We start from the raw sequence: 15,144 nt of genomic DNA, 5'->3' as shown, positions 1-15,144 counted from the left end.
TATACTCAACCACAGGAAATAGACAACCTTCTAGCTGACAGATTTGGATAAAACTTCAATCCCTGTCTCCACCAGTCATCACCAAATGTATGCCTGCCACCATTTCTCAGCCTGTTATCTCAAGAGAACAGGTCATCTCCACCCTCTCTAAAGCTAAAAACTTGGCATCAATGGGCCCTGACAACATTTCAGGTTGCCTTTTAAATAACTTCAAACTTGACCTAGCAGACTCACTTGGATACCTCTCCAGACAACCTATGTTCCAGAAGAATGGTGGGCAACAACAGTGATCCCGCTGCACAAGGGATGACCACCAACATATCAAGGGAATTATAGACACAGGCCTGAATGGCTTCATTAGTAAGGCCATTGAAATCATTATGGACCTTATCAACAAGACGTAAGTAATCTCCTGACTGTGGAACCATCCCAGTCTGGATTCATCAAGAGTAGAGCATGTCTGTTAAATCTGGTTGACTTCCACGAATAGGTCACCAAGGCCATGGATGAGGGAAAGCCTGAGCATCCCACCTAACTTGACTTGGCCAAGGCATTTGACACAATTCTCCATTCAAGAATTATAGAAAAACTCCTTAAACTGAGCATAAACCTCTATGTCACCAGATGAGAGGCTAAATGGCTCATGAACAGGACACATACTGTCAAAGTGGGTGAATTCATCTCTAGCAAGAGGCCAGTCACCAGGGGCATACCACAGCTTTCTGTACTAGGCCATTTCCTGTTCAGTATTTATTTCTCAGAAGTCAATGTAAATGAAGACTATCTTTGTCTGACCAAGTATGCAGCTGACTGAAAATTGGGGCAATCATGGAATCCATGAATGATTCTGATATACTGCAGAAAGGATTAACACACACAAATGATTGTTGCCAGATCCATGGACCGAAGCTAAATGGAAAAAGTCATAATTGTTCCCTTTTGGAAACCAAATACCCATCTCATTACAATATAGACAGCATCTCCCTAAGAGTAGACCTAGTGGTACATGATCTGGGTACTCAGGTTGATAATCTGAACTTCGACCACACTCTGTCCACAGTGGTGATAATGTCCATCTAAGTGGCACAATTCATAAGTAATGTCATGGTATCTGGATCAAAGGATGTTATAATTCCATTGTTCTTGGCCCTTTTTCATGTACCTCACCAGACATCTGCAACAGCTGGAGTGAACCTAGAGTTTTCTCACCAGGAAGATACAGGTTATAAAAACCAAGTCCTAGATGGTAAGATTAAAAGCCCTATCCCTATATTCTGCCTCCTACAGACTACTAAGGGGCGATCTGTGCCTGGCCTACAAGGCAGTGTCTGATCAGGCCCTGATGGAAATGTTACACATTCATAAATTAAACAGCATGAGGATCACTCATTCCAAGGATCTTAACCTAGCCTCTGACATAAATAAATCATGCTGGTGAGATAGACACATCTCTCAAAGAAAACACCTTCGCTGCAACAAGATTGCCATTTTCATAAAGCAAAACCCTTCTATGACCCTCTTCAAAACAACCTTGATCAATGGATGTGTAATCATAAATTTACTCCTGGGGTGGCACCCATGTCCCTCATGGACAGAGGCAGTTGGTATGACATACCATGGCATAGTCTCATACCTCAGTGAACTTTGTTCACCTAGCTATTGAAAATTGTTAAACTTAGGTTAAATCTGGCTAGGCTTGCATGAGCTCTTGGGCATTAGCCTATTAACAGTGCTATGAAGTTATGAACCTATGAAGTGCAGTTGTAGCCTAGGTACAGCTATAGTGTGACTGTACTTGCGTCACATATGTACCAGTACATCACATCAGTATTACCACTTGATAGTTTTCATGAACACATATAAATGTATGTCAGGATTTCATGGCAGTACAACATTTTGACTGGCAATGTCAGGGGGACAGTGATTATGTGGCACGTCTTGAGGTTTGACGTGCTCATAGAGGGTGCTCCACTTATTGCTTGGTATGTGTACAATATTACAGTTACAGCTTCCTTGATCATTGCCACTTCACTTTGTACTGCTGTACATTCTGTGCACGTGGTCATAGTTGATGCATTGCCATCATTCTTACATATTGCTGTACTATTCATTGTAATGGATCACTTCTTAATTCATACATCAATTGCAGATGCTTCGCACAATATCCATTGGTATTAAATTTGTCAGGTGCATGCAATACCCAGTTGTGTTCAGGGAATCCACTCATAATAGTATGGTGTTTGTATGAGTTGTTATCCCTATGGCCGATACCTATGTCAGCCAGGGATGCTTTACTCAAGTGTATCACATCTTACAATGAGCTCCCACACATCTGGTAAGCCATACAGAACTATTCATTGGGATGTATACCCATTAGGATTTGATGATGCTGACTACCCTACAAGGTGTTCTACTAGATGCTTTTGTGATACGTCTTTATGTTTGGCACCCAGTAAATACACTCGTCAGTGATGACACTGGTGGCATGGATTTGATTTTTGCAGGTGGTTATTGTGGCTTATGTTTTTTGTAAACCTATCAACTGGCCATGATTAGCCTTGATTTCAACTTCAGTTTTAACAATGACCTTCTTAAACTCTCCAAAAATTGGTCAGTTTTGGAGAATGGGTGGTGAATTCCACTTATAGAATACTGACAATACTGACAATCATTACAGTTGTGCTCGTCTGTTCCTGAAGAACATGTATAATAAGTTACACTCACATATTCTGTTAATTCCACAGATTAATTGTTGCAACATTGTAAAAGTGTACATACATTGACATATTCTATTTTGGGGACATTGCCATATTTACTATGTCCTCTTCCTCTTTATTCATTCCTATCATTCATGTTTATGTCCATTTTCATCAGCACACTTTCCCCTGCCCAGTGTATGTTTCCTTGTATATGCTCCTTTTGGTAGTCATTGTGGCTATCTGCGCAATCTCACTGAGTAAGTTTGCCTATAAGTAAGTTTGAATGTTTCTTCTTTCTGTGCTCATGGTGCTCTAGATAGTTTCTGACTGGCGACACTGTTGCTGGCCACAAAACCATGCTTGTATATGTGTAAGCATGAGAAGTAGCATGAGTATGTAATTAGTACTGCTGCTCATCCCGCTAACATGTATACTCGGTGTAGGCTTTGCATGAAGCCTACATGGAATTTATTGAATCCCCAGAAGAGTATTTTTGTAAACATGCCTTGACAAAGCCTACCTTACAAATATGAAGTGCGGAACATTGATGGATTGCAGAACAGCTGTACTGACATGTACTCCACATGAGGCTTACAGCTAAAAGACAGGAAAAAACTTCAATTTATAGTCTACATTCAACCACAGAAATTTGTTCATCTTCACGTGAATGTTTTTGTTTTGTTTTTGCCAGACCACAGGGAACAAAGTTATGGACATTTTTATTTCTTGTACGCAAAAAAATTAAATTTAACATGTTTCAGATAACATCACCTATGTATAACCTCATAACAAACTTGGGGGATCATATAAGAAATAGTCTCACACTGATGGACTAGTTCCAGGATTCATGGATACATCTAAACAATGCATTAATACTCCATTCAACATAAATAAAACCACTCCTAAAACTCCTGAAAAGTACCATTCAAAAATGGTGGATTTCAGGTAAATATAAGTACAACAGGTGTGTATAGATCGCAACCAGAAGGAGTGACTCAAGTGAGGAAGCACATACATTGTAAATTGATATACATGAAGGTGCATAGGTAAGTGAGACAGTGCACAGCACAATGATATAGATACTGTCCACAAATTGTAGAATAGTCTAACAAAGGGTCAAAGGCTGTGCACCGTACCACAATCATGGCAGCAACATCAGCTTCCACTCAATGTAATCAAACATGAGATTATACTGCAGAAATGCACAGCTGCGTGTTTTACATTTATGTAGAAATGTACTGTGTAGTACAAGAAACGGGCATGCTATGGAGGGAAAGCTTACAGCGCAGCATGAAAAACATGACAGAATAAAATCAGTAATTATGTGAAGATCACACAAATCTGAGATATATACCCTCTGACTCCGGAGTTACTTCTGGTTCTTTTAGTTAACTGTTGTGGCTCCATTGTATTATAAAACTATAGCTAGGCCTAAAAACAGCATTATTAAAATTTCTTAGTTTTGTCATAAAGTTTATATTTAAAATCTTAGTCTAACAGCAGTTTTTTTGTTAAAAATAATATGCATCAGTTTTTTTTATTTATTTTCTTAGTACACCAGACACAGTGTGGTTATCATAGTGCTTTTGTAATGAAGTGAGAATCTTTTAAAAAATATCTTGCTTTATCTTAGCAGTTGCTTGCTGGCAGGTGACATGGATGTTGTCTCCAAATCAGCTTCTCTAAATGTCAGAGCAGAGTCCCACTCTGTTTTCACAAGCTGCCTCCCACTATTTCTCCCCAACTTCACTCCTCTTCCTACTCCTATATTACATCCTGAATACATCTATATGTCAATATATATATATATATATATATATATATATATATATATATATATATATATATTCAGCAAACAAATCAGCACAACATTTATTTAGATTTCAAGGGCAAATCGCAAACCCAATTTTTCCTCAAATGATAATCTTCAGTGTTAAAAAGTTCAATTACAATGCTTGGAATTAAATCTCCATCAACCATGCCATATGATAGACCCCACCAATCAAATGCCCTTAAAATGTCATCTATCATAACCAATGAAACATCCCATTCACTTGATTCTGTCCTTTTAAAGAAGCATCCCCAAACTGATAAAGATAGCCATAGAATTAAAACAATATATTATTGACTTAAAATGATCATTAAGCTCTGGTTTGAGTAAGGTCCCTATATTAATGATCCATCAACTATTTCCTGACATTAAGCAACTTTTAAGTAGACCAGTGACATTATTACCTTTATTTTATTAATTTATTCATTTGTATTAGTTATCCAGGCTAGGGCACTGATCTACACGGACTTTTTTCAGACTCAGTCCAAGAGTGCAGTCTGGTTAAGTGACCTGCTTAGATTCAAACAGTTAGGCAATGGAGGCTGAGGGAATCAAACCCTGAAACACTGGACCACAGAAAGCAGCTTGTTAGCTCCTTAATCTCAATGCCAATTGCCAGACAACTCTTTGAAATTATCTATCCCTATAAATACACAAACTGCTGGCAGATGCTCCCTAAAATGCCTGTACAAGGCACTCCTATCTCTTTTGCAGTGTATACCAGATTGTTGTTTGGACATTGACTCAAAATAAACAATGTACTGATTTTATTGCTAGATCATTTTATTTTGTTTATTTATATGGTTATAGTGTGCAATTGGAAATATCCTTGTATAGCTATTATCTATATTTATATAGATATAGACATAGATATAAATATATATTTATATATAGTTCGCATTTATTGTATTGTCTATATTGGTTAACTTTCCAGATGAGCATTAAGTGTATTAATTGTTTGTTTGATTGTGCAGGTCTTGATTGTGCTTTGATTTTATAATAATTAGCTTGCTATATGTTACTAGCTGGTGCTGGACTATTGCTAAATTGAAAGAGCTGATGTTTCCCAACTGTAAACTGGATGTTAGTATTAGAAGTGTAGATTATATGATACATTACACTTAAAGATAATGACAGCTGTTCAAGTATTTCTCATAGGGTAGTGGATGTTAGTCAGGATGAGGTATAAATTTATTACCCTAAACCCTTGTAATTTGTATTTGGATGATGATGATGATGATGAGTTTTCGTTGCTAAATCTTTCATATAATTACAGATATTATGAAGGTGTGGGGGTGATTTCATTGCTTAAACAATGGGACCACTGAATTGCACTAATATGATTTACTGTGTTTGTTTATGATGCATTTCCTTTTAATCTTTAATGTGAATGGTTAAATTTGATGTGAGCAGTCATAGGCACCCACATGAATGTGTAGCTGTGTGTAAATGCATACTGTGCTGGGAAGCATAAACTGAAGGCAGGGGTGTGCATAAAGTATCCTCTGGTTGGCTTGGATTGGAATGACCTCAGGTGATAGATCCTCTGCTAAATTGTATACTGCTTTTGGAGCTCCAAGGGTGACTAATTCCTTTTATTGTCCTATACATAGTTAAACAAGTCAGACCATGCTTAAAGTGAATGGCTACATATAATGTACAGAGAAAGATGTGAAGAGCAAAAAGCACTGACCCTGCCAGTATAAATTCACTATGAAATGTTAGCATAGAGCACTGCTAGTGACATTTAAGGTGGGGAGGGGGTTAGTGTATTTTGGTGGCCACTTTCAAGTTCTGGACATTTTTAAAGAGGAAGGGTTTGTTGCTATATCTTCATTTAAATAGAGGTTTTGCCACACAATAAATCCTGTGATGTTTTGAAGGAGTTTTCCTCTATGACACTGTATGAAACTTCAACATCGTGTCTGAATCAGTAAGCCAGGGAGTTCAGGCAATAATAGAAGTATAGATACAACCTCTAAAGGGAAGAGTTTCTGTAGTCCTCTGTATCCATACATTGATTCTTGGGGAGTCGACAACAGGGATTTTGTTTTTATCTCAAAATGCTTTTAGCATTCTATCTCCAATTTGTCTGCACTTGTTTTATCTCATCAGAATGTGGTTAATCTTTAAAATGTTTCTTTCTGGGTTGATGGCATGACATTTCTGATATACACTGAGGTTTGATGTCAATATTATTCAGTACATGGGTCTTCTACAAGGATGTGCTAGTAAAATTGAGTTTCAGTTTTACATCTAGTAAATCTACCAAGCATATAATATTTAATTTAATTCAGTTTATGATCAATGGAATCTGTAAGTGTGATGCCATCTCCAAAGCTTAAATGATTTTTGAACCCAGCATGATTAAAAATGTTCCAAATAATGCGTTTTGGCCAGTTCTAAAGGATTTGTTTTGTCATTTTTATCTCATGAAGAATCTGTATTATACATGACAAATTTGGGATTTGCACCATTGTATGGTAGCATTGTTAAAATTAATTTCACTGTTAAGCAATTCCCAATATGTCAGGATGCTCAAGGACTACCCTGCTTTAAAGGAACACTCTGTGCATAGCTTCAAAGGGAATATATATACAAATAAACCTGCCTAGAAAATGGCTACATAGTGTAGTTGTCTAGATAATTGTCCATTAAAGAGTAACAAATATTGCACCCCTCTGCTGCAGCTCTATAAACTGGATATGCTGTTTTATGTTTATGTTGTGGATATACAGTAACATCTTATATATATTCTAGTTTCACATACATCTGCCTCTGGTCTGCTAATAGTACCCTACATAGATGTTCTCCCACAGACTGTGAAAAATAGTTTCCTGTAAGGCCTATTAATGTGAATGCATTCAGATTGGAAATACCATAAATATTGTCTGCCTATTGTATAGCTATTTGTTTATTCCTTAGCTTGGGTTATTACTGTAAAGGTCTTCAGACCAGCCCACCTACTCATGTAACAAAACAATAAAATAAATAAATACATACATACATACATTGCTCTGTCATTCCTGGCATGAAATGTTTTCTGCTTTTATTACTTCCTGGGTACTTATATGAGTTTTTACAGTATTTGAGGAGAACTGTTTCATAAGTCATCTCAGGAAATGTACCACATAAGCAATGTTTACATCACATTTCTCACCTATATTTCTTCACTGATTTTGGAATATTGATTGTTTTAAGGAACACCCTTTACACATACTTAAAATTGTATTAAAGAAACCACAGGCGGGTGCATTGCTTGCTTGGATGAAGATGTGTTGATCTTGCAGTTGTGATACATGCTCTTGTCAAAGAGTTAGGGCAGAAATGGTAATTTAGAATAACAGCATTTTGCTGATGTTGCTATGTCACTTTTTGATTTTTGGGGGGCTAGACACAAAGTATTGAAACTAAACCCTGAGTATAGTGTTAGTGTCCCTATCTTATCTAACTTGTATATAAAACAGGGACTCCACTCTGTGCTGCCTTAGTGGTATTCATTCCCTTTGCATGCACTGAAGTCATCAGCATGCTGTTAGCTATTCTGCTGTTATTACTGTTGTTGTAGATATCGTTATGTTCATCTAGTATTGTTTTTGTGCAGGTTGTACAGGTTGTATTGTCTCTACAGGTTGATCAAGTAGCATCTTCTTATAGCTGCTATTGATACTGTCTCAGATGTATTAATCTTATTTATGCTTTGCTTATTAACTTGTAATTGTTTTTTTATTTACTACATACATTGCTATTGCTCTGATTACTGTAATCTCTTCCTCTTTTTCTTTTTTTTTAACAAGAAACGTTATTAAATTATCATGTATGAAATAGACAATATTACATGTATATAAATGAAAATAAACCATAGCGACACAATCTCAGTTGCAAACATTATACATTACAAATCGTGCTGACACAACTGTAGCTGCAAACATTATACATCACTTTTAATATATCCAGTCATTGTCAGTCAACCATTACATAGTTCATTTAAATCCTGGCTTGTTTAAAACTTTGCTCCTCCTCTGCATGTATTGTTCCCACAGTTCCCATTTTTCCTATGTAATTTGCTGCTACCCTTTTCTAAAGAAACCAGTTCCAGTTGTTTTTATCTCTGTTACTATCCTCACTACTTCTAGTAACATTAGTTTAGACTTTGATTTCCATCTTCTAGTAATTGTTGTTTTGGCAGCCATCATAATTAGATTCAGCAAGGCCTTACTATGTCTATGCAATTCCAATTCTGTATCATAGCTCAATAAAATAATTTCCCTAGTTACTCCAATTTGCTCACCCAGCATCTCCAACACAGCAGACTGCAGGGAATCTTTAAAGTCTGCCAACTCATTACACTCACAGAAAATATGCCCCCCAGTTACTTCTTTCTTACCCATCACACCTCCAACATTTGTTGTCTACATGAGGAAAACTTTCAAGTCTGCTTGGGGTAAAAAAAAAACTATGTAAACACTTCCAGGCAAAGATCCTAAATCTTCTAGATTTTTTTGCATATTTGGGAGACATATATATATATATATATATATATATATATATATATCCTCATTGTTTCTTTGTGAATTCTTATCCAGTCTCTCTTCCCAATCATTCCTAACCTCCTCTGATTGATTATTATAGTTGCCATGCAATATTTTATATGCTCTACTAATTATTCCTTTCTTTTATCATGTCCCCATAAGTATGGATGTTGCTGAACAAATTCGTATGTCGATACACAATTTACCTCTGTAGCTTTTGTTTTAGTTTTATTAATTTTATATTCTAAAAAGGTTTGAAACTGTCTCAATATGTTCTACAGCACTGTAATGTCCCTCTTCTAGTTTTGTCAGGTATAAAACAATGTCATCTGCAAATAGAGCCATCTTTTATTGACTGCCATACCAATTATATCCTTGAATTTCTGAGTCCCTTATTTTCTTTGCCAGTGGTTCTGAATATAATGCAAATAACAAAGGTGAGAGAGGACACTCCTGCCTGGTTCCTTTGCTCAAGTAGAGATTATCAGAGAGGACCCCACCCACTTTAATTTTTGCCTCCAATCCTTCATATATCCTCCTAATCAACCTTATAATTTTATCAGGGAATGCAAATGTTTCCATTGCTCTGTTCATAAAACCCCAGCTTACTCTGCCAAATGCTTTCAATGCATTCAGACCCACCATCAACAGTGGTATTTTCTTGCATTCTGCTTCCCTCTGCTTCTCTCTGGATCACCACTGTTCTGTTAATAAATGTTTGTCTCTCCTCCACAAAACCACATTGATCCATATCTATCAATTTTGGCATCACCTCTGCCATTATTTTAGCCATTATAGACATAAACACCTTATAATCATGATTTAGTATAGAAATGGACCTGTAAGAAGCTGAATCTGATGGAGCTTTACCCTCTTTAGATAGTACAGCTACCACTGCTTTCTTCCAGAATGTTGGTGCTTCTCCTCCTCTTAAAATACTGTTAAACAAAACCTTCCAGATCTTTATCAGTTTTTCCCTCCTAGCTTCCAAACATCCACAGGAATACCATCTATTCCTGGAGACTTTCCTGTAGACGGGTTATACATCACCATTTTTATCTGATCTTCTCCTATCTATCCTGTTAGTGATTGAGCCTCATCTACCTCTAACCTTGGCATATTTAATTCTTCCATAAACATTTCCATTGTACCTTTTTTTGATTTCCATTTTTTTTAAATATTTCTAATACTTCTACAGGATCCCTTGTTATCTTCCTTGTTATAGGCTCCCTAAGTTTGTTGACAGTCCTTTCTACTTTCTGTTGCCTAAGTTACTGTGTTAAAAGGTTTTTGTGCTCTAGAGTTATTATCGAAAAATGGTTGCTTAACAGCAATCTTTCTAAACTCATGCATATTATCAAGGTAATCCCTTATTTTCTGTTTAGAATTATGCAGTTGATCCTCTTCTTGTTCTGTGAGATTTCCCATATTTTGCAATACTTTAATATTTGTAAGTCCTTCTAAATAATTCTTGTTACTTCTCAACCATATCTCCCTTTCTTTTATTTCCACCCTATTTTTAAATTCCACCTTAATTTTATCACACTCTCTAGCTATATTTTCAGAAGGAGTTTCTATCTTCTCTAACAGCTCTTGAATAATTTTCACTACAGATTCCTTAAATTCCTCTATTTTCAACAGATAGGTGGGAAAGAGTCAGTGTCTCATTTTTATTTCATTACCTTGTATTTTTATTTTAGTTATTACTGGCACGTGATATGAAATAGTTATGTGGTGAATATCAAAAGTTTCAAATAAATGTACATGTTCCTATGAAATGTAAATTCTAGCTAGCCTAGCACAGTTTTTGTATCTTGGGGAATAATATGTAAATTCACTCCGACCTCCTAGTACTTCTTCTATGCCAAATATTTTCATAAATGTCTTTAAAAATCTAACCTCCTTTGTAATATTTTCTTTTCTGGGCTCCACAGACACATCTTCCAGTGCTGCAAATCAAATTCTAGACCCCATCTATAAGTAATATTACTTGCTGAAAGCTGATCATTTCTCCCAGAAATTTCTTAAGCTCCATTACAACAGTTTTTGGTGGAATATAAATACATGCCAGTATAATCCTCCTCCCTTGCCAGTAGCCCCTTACTACTACAAATCTACCATTATTGTCTTTTTTTTCCTCCTCTATTACTATTGGCACTCCTCTTGCAATTACTATAAGTACTCTTCTCTTACTTTGCCCCAGGTATTCTGCTGAATAACCAGCATGAAAATGTTTCTTTATCAAATTCATGTATTCAGTTCTTTCCAAGTTTGTCTCCTGTAGCATAGCTATTTGCACTCTACATTTTTAATATAGTTCACTACTCTTTCTTATTTGTGAGACCATTAGTGTTTAAAGACATTATAGAAAGAATCATATTCTTGAGGGATTATTATTCCCATTCATGTATAACAGCTTTTTTGTTAAATGTCTAGTTACAGCTTTTGTGTTAAATGCATGCACTGTTTAGCAGGTTGATCTTTTATACAATTGTTTCTTGTTGTCTCCATTTGAGCCTATGTCACATCCTGAAGAACTTTTTGTTTTATTGAAAACCCTCAAACAAAGATATACACACACACCCAATACCCCGTAAAAACTATTAACTTAATAATAGCACAGAAAACTATACACATATTCAAATATTTAAGTTTTACCTTCCTAATAGGAACAAAAAATCCAAACTGACAGCCACACACACACACACACACACACACACACACACACACACACACACACACACACACACACACACACACACACACACACACACACACACAAAGAAAGATTATACTTGCTAAGACACATGATAGAGCCTAAGCATGTGATTCTATTAAGTGCTGTCTGGTTTTGCCTTATTTTTAGAGCTCTCTCAGCTGGGAAAACACTTGAATACTTTCAGAAATCATTTTTCCAAGCCATTTTCCTTTATCAGATTGTCTGCAAGTGACATGACAACCAGATACAAAATTGTGTACTAGAAAAAGGCTTTAAATATTCAATATTCTTTTTAATTTACTTGCTTTCTGTTAAAAGGTGTTACTATATAAAGTTAATGGCCTTAACCCAGTCATTCCCCCATGCAAGAATGAGAAAAAGTACACTGATTTTTCTTTTGTCATGCTCTTTTAACCAGATCCTTTTTGTTATATTGCAGTGCATACATTTCTTAAAACTGACCAAGGAAAAAGAGAGAAGAAGGGAGAAAGAAACAAAAAGAAAAATAAATAGTACCTATTTACATTACTATTTCTATTACAGTTAAAATAACTGAAGAAAATACTTTATAACGTGCAAAGAAAATCAGGTACTACTTTAATACTATTAAAAAATTATTTTACTTACAGTTAACTTTCACCCTTCTCTTCTCCTCTCCTGAGTATTTTCCCAAACATTAATGACATGACATAGGGCATATGCTTTAAAGTCTTCTACAAGTTTAACAAGTCCAAAAAAGTCCAATATTTCCAGATTTTCTTGTTCTGTCATATTCCTTTTTAATCCAACATTTGTCATTTTCCAAGTTACAAGTTACTGATTTTATTCTCCAAACATTAATGACATAAAGTAGGGCATATGCCTTTAAATCCCCTACAAGTTCAACAAAGTCAAGAATGAGAAAAAGTACACAAATGTTTCTTTTGTCCTGCTCTTTTAACCAGATCTTCTCTTTAAATTACAGTGCCTACATTTCTTAAAACTGAACAAGGAAAAAGACAGAAGAAGGGAGAAAGAAACACAAAGAAAAAGAGCAGCTATTTACATTAGTATTTCTATTACATTTAAAAATAACTGAAAAAATACTTTATAACATGCAAAGAAAACCAAGTACTACTTTAACACCATTAAAAAATTGTTTTACTTCAAGTTAACTTTCACTCTTCTCTTCCCCTCTCCTGAGCATTTTCCCAAACATTAATGAGATGAAGTAGGGCATATGCTTTAAAGTCCTCTGCAAGTTTAACAAAGTCCATGAAAGTCCAATATTTCCAGATTTTATTCCTGTTCATATCCATCTCCCAAACTCTGTCTATGCCTCATCTGCAGTGCACTCTCAGTTCTTCTAAACAATTCCTGTGCTTTTTCCCCTCACTCAAGCATTTTCTATTGAAACACTGGAAAAGGTTTCACTGGCAGTCTGTCTAGGGTCTTTATTCCCAGAAGAACAAGGAACAGAATTGCCTTCTGTTTCACAGCTCACTTTTTGTTGGACAAACTTCTGTATTTCTTCCTGAGCATGTACTTCATCAAAAAATATTTTGTTCATCCAGGCAAAAAATATTTTGCAGATAGCTGGGTACAGCAGTTTGAATCTCACACCTGCTTCTCAAAATTCCATGAGTAATGGAATAACTTTACTCCACTTCTTCCTGTTGTACAATGAGTCGTCATTCTCCACAAATACTCTACTGTCTCTCACATTCGGAACTTTGTCCTTCTGCCACAGTTTTTCCTTCTACTGTTAAGACTGCATTTTCACTATAAAGGTCTAGGTTGTTTTCTCATTGCCAGGTTTGGAGCATGTGCACTATGTGCCCTTTCCATTAATAATTCTTGTTGTGGAATGCCAGTCCAATTGCTTATTTGTACTTTCATGAAATTAATACAGTCTGTTCCTTCCAGCTTCTCAGGTACAGCAGAAAATCTCAAGTTTTCCCTATATGCTCTCTCCTCTAATTCTATTATATTTTGAAATATCTCTATGATCTAAGTTTGGCTTATTCTGCTATGTCATCTAGAACTGTTATGGTTCAGCCAATGTAGAAAAAATTGAATACATCAGTGTGATTGTTCACTGCCTTTCTTGATTATAAAGTAGACCAGAAGTATCAAGTATCTGGCCATTAAAAAAAATTATTTTCCTTGTAAATGTAGCAGTAGACATAACAGAGCCATTAAATGGGGCTTTCCCACTTAAATCAACAGTGATAAAACATCTTACCATACAATCACATGTAATATCATACACACACGGCTCTTTTTTCCAGATTTACTAGAAGTCAGGGATATCCTTCAAAAAGAAAAAAAGGCCCAATGAGTCAAATGGTAGTTTGCATGAAGACACAATGATGAAAACATAAAAACATGAAAGCAATTTAATAAAGTAGTAACCATACTTGACATCTGACTAATTGTATTTTATGCAGCTATAATGCAAAAGATATATACTATAATAAGCTAGGGGTCATCCTACCATCAATATATAATATATTTTTGGAGAATGTGGAGCATACAAAGAGTGGAAATAACCATTGCTTTTATTTATTTAACATTTTATGACTGTGGTAGAGCATTGATTATATGTGACTAATTTCAGTCAGAGGCCAAGGGGAGCAAACGTAGAGTACAAATCAGCAATATTTAAGACACAAAGTACATTGAAATAAAAAATACAGTTGTTGATAAAAACTGTGATGTAACATGTCATTTGCATATGCAGTGGAAGTATATAAAATCAAATAATACACAACTATAAAAAAATCTTTCCTGCAAAGACATGGACATAGGGAAAAACAATAGTTAAACATTTGTGCACAGATCTGGAGTTCTCAGTTTGAATTCTGACAAATGCAATACACATTTTGAACCAGTGACATACATGGTAATGTAAAAACTATATAATTAATTACAAGTGGAATTTATACATAATATATCTTCAAAGTAGATTTCTGTACAATGTTATAACTTTACCATAATTTGGCATTGACACAGGCATCAACACCCTTTTCACAAACTGGAAGATGCTTGAGGGTAATGCAAAATTATCTGAGGTAGTAGGAAATCAGCCAGTTTTTGTTTATAAAAAGACCAACAGCTTAAAAACAATATCACAAAAAGATAATACTTATATTCCTTACCTTATACAGACAAAATAAAAGAACTTATAAAGCTGGAACAATTGCAGCTTGTAGATTCATTCATAATAAAGTGTCTTATATTGTACTGGAGCATACTGAATATACTGTCACAGTCCTGGGAAGGTTTAACTGTAAATCCAAGGTCATAGTTTATATAAGTTCATGTTCAGGTTGTCATGCCTTTTACATAGGGATGACTACCAAAACTTCAGAAAAGAGAGTA

General features: G+C 35.5%; 1 protein-coding gene across 2 annotated transcripts in view; it reads left to right on the top strand.

Annotated features, from left to right (window-relative positions):
• LOC122809219 overlaps positions 1 to 15,144 on the top strand; it is a 633,651-nt gene that overhangs the window by 503,941 nt on the left and 114,566 nt on the right. The window lies entirely within an intron of this gene.

Source organism: Protopterus annectens, chromosome 8.part0 (genome assembly GCF_019279795.1).
Source record: "Protopterus annectens isolate FY-2018-M chromosome 8.part0, PAN1.0, whole genome shotgun sequence".
In the NCBI taxonomy this organism is placed as follows: domain Eukaryota; kingdom Metazoa; phylum Chordata; order Ceratodontiformes; family Protopteridae; genus Protopterus; species Protopterus annectens.
The sequence above is the reverse complement of the archived record's forward strand: the minus strand, read 5'-3'. Positions and strand labels throughout refer to the sequence as shown.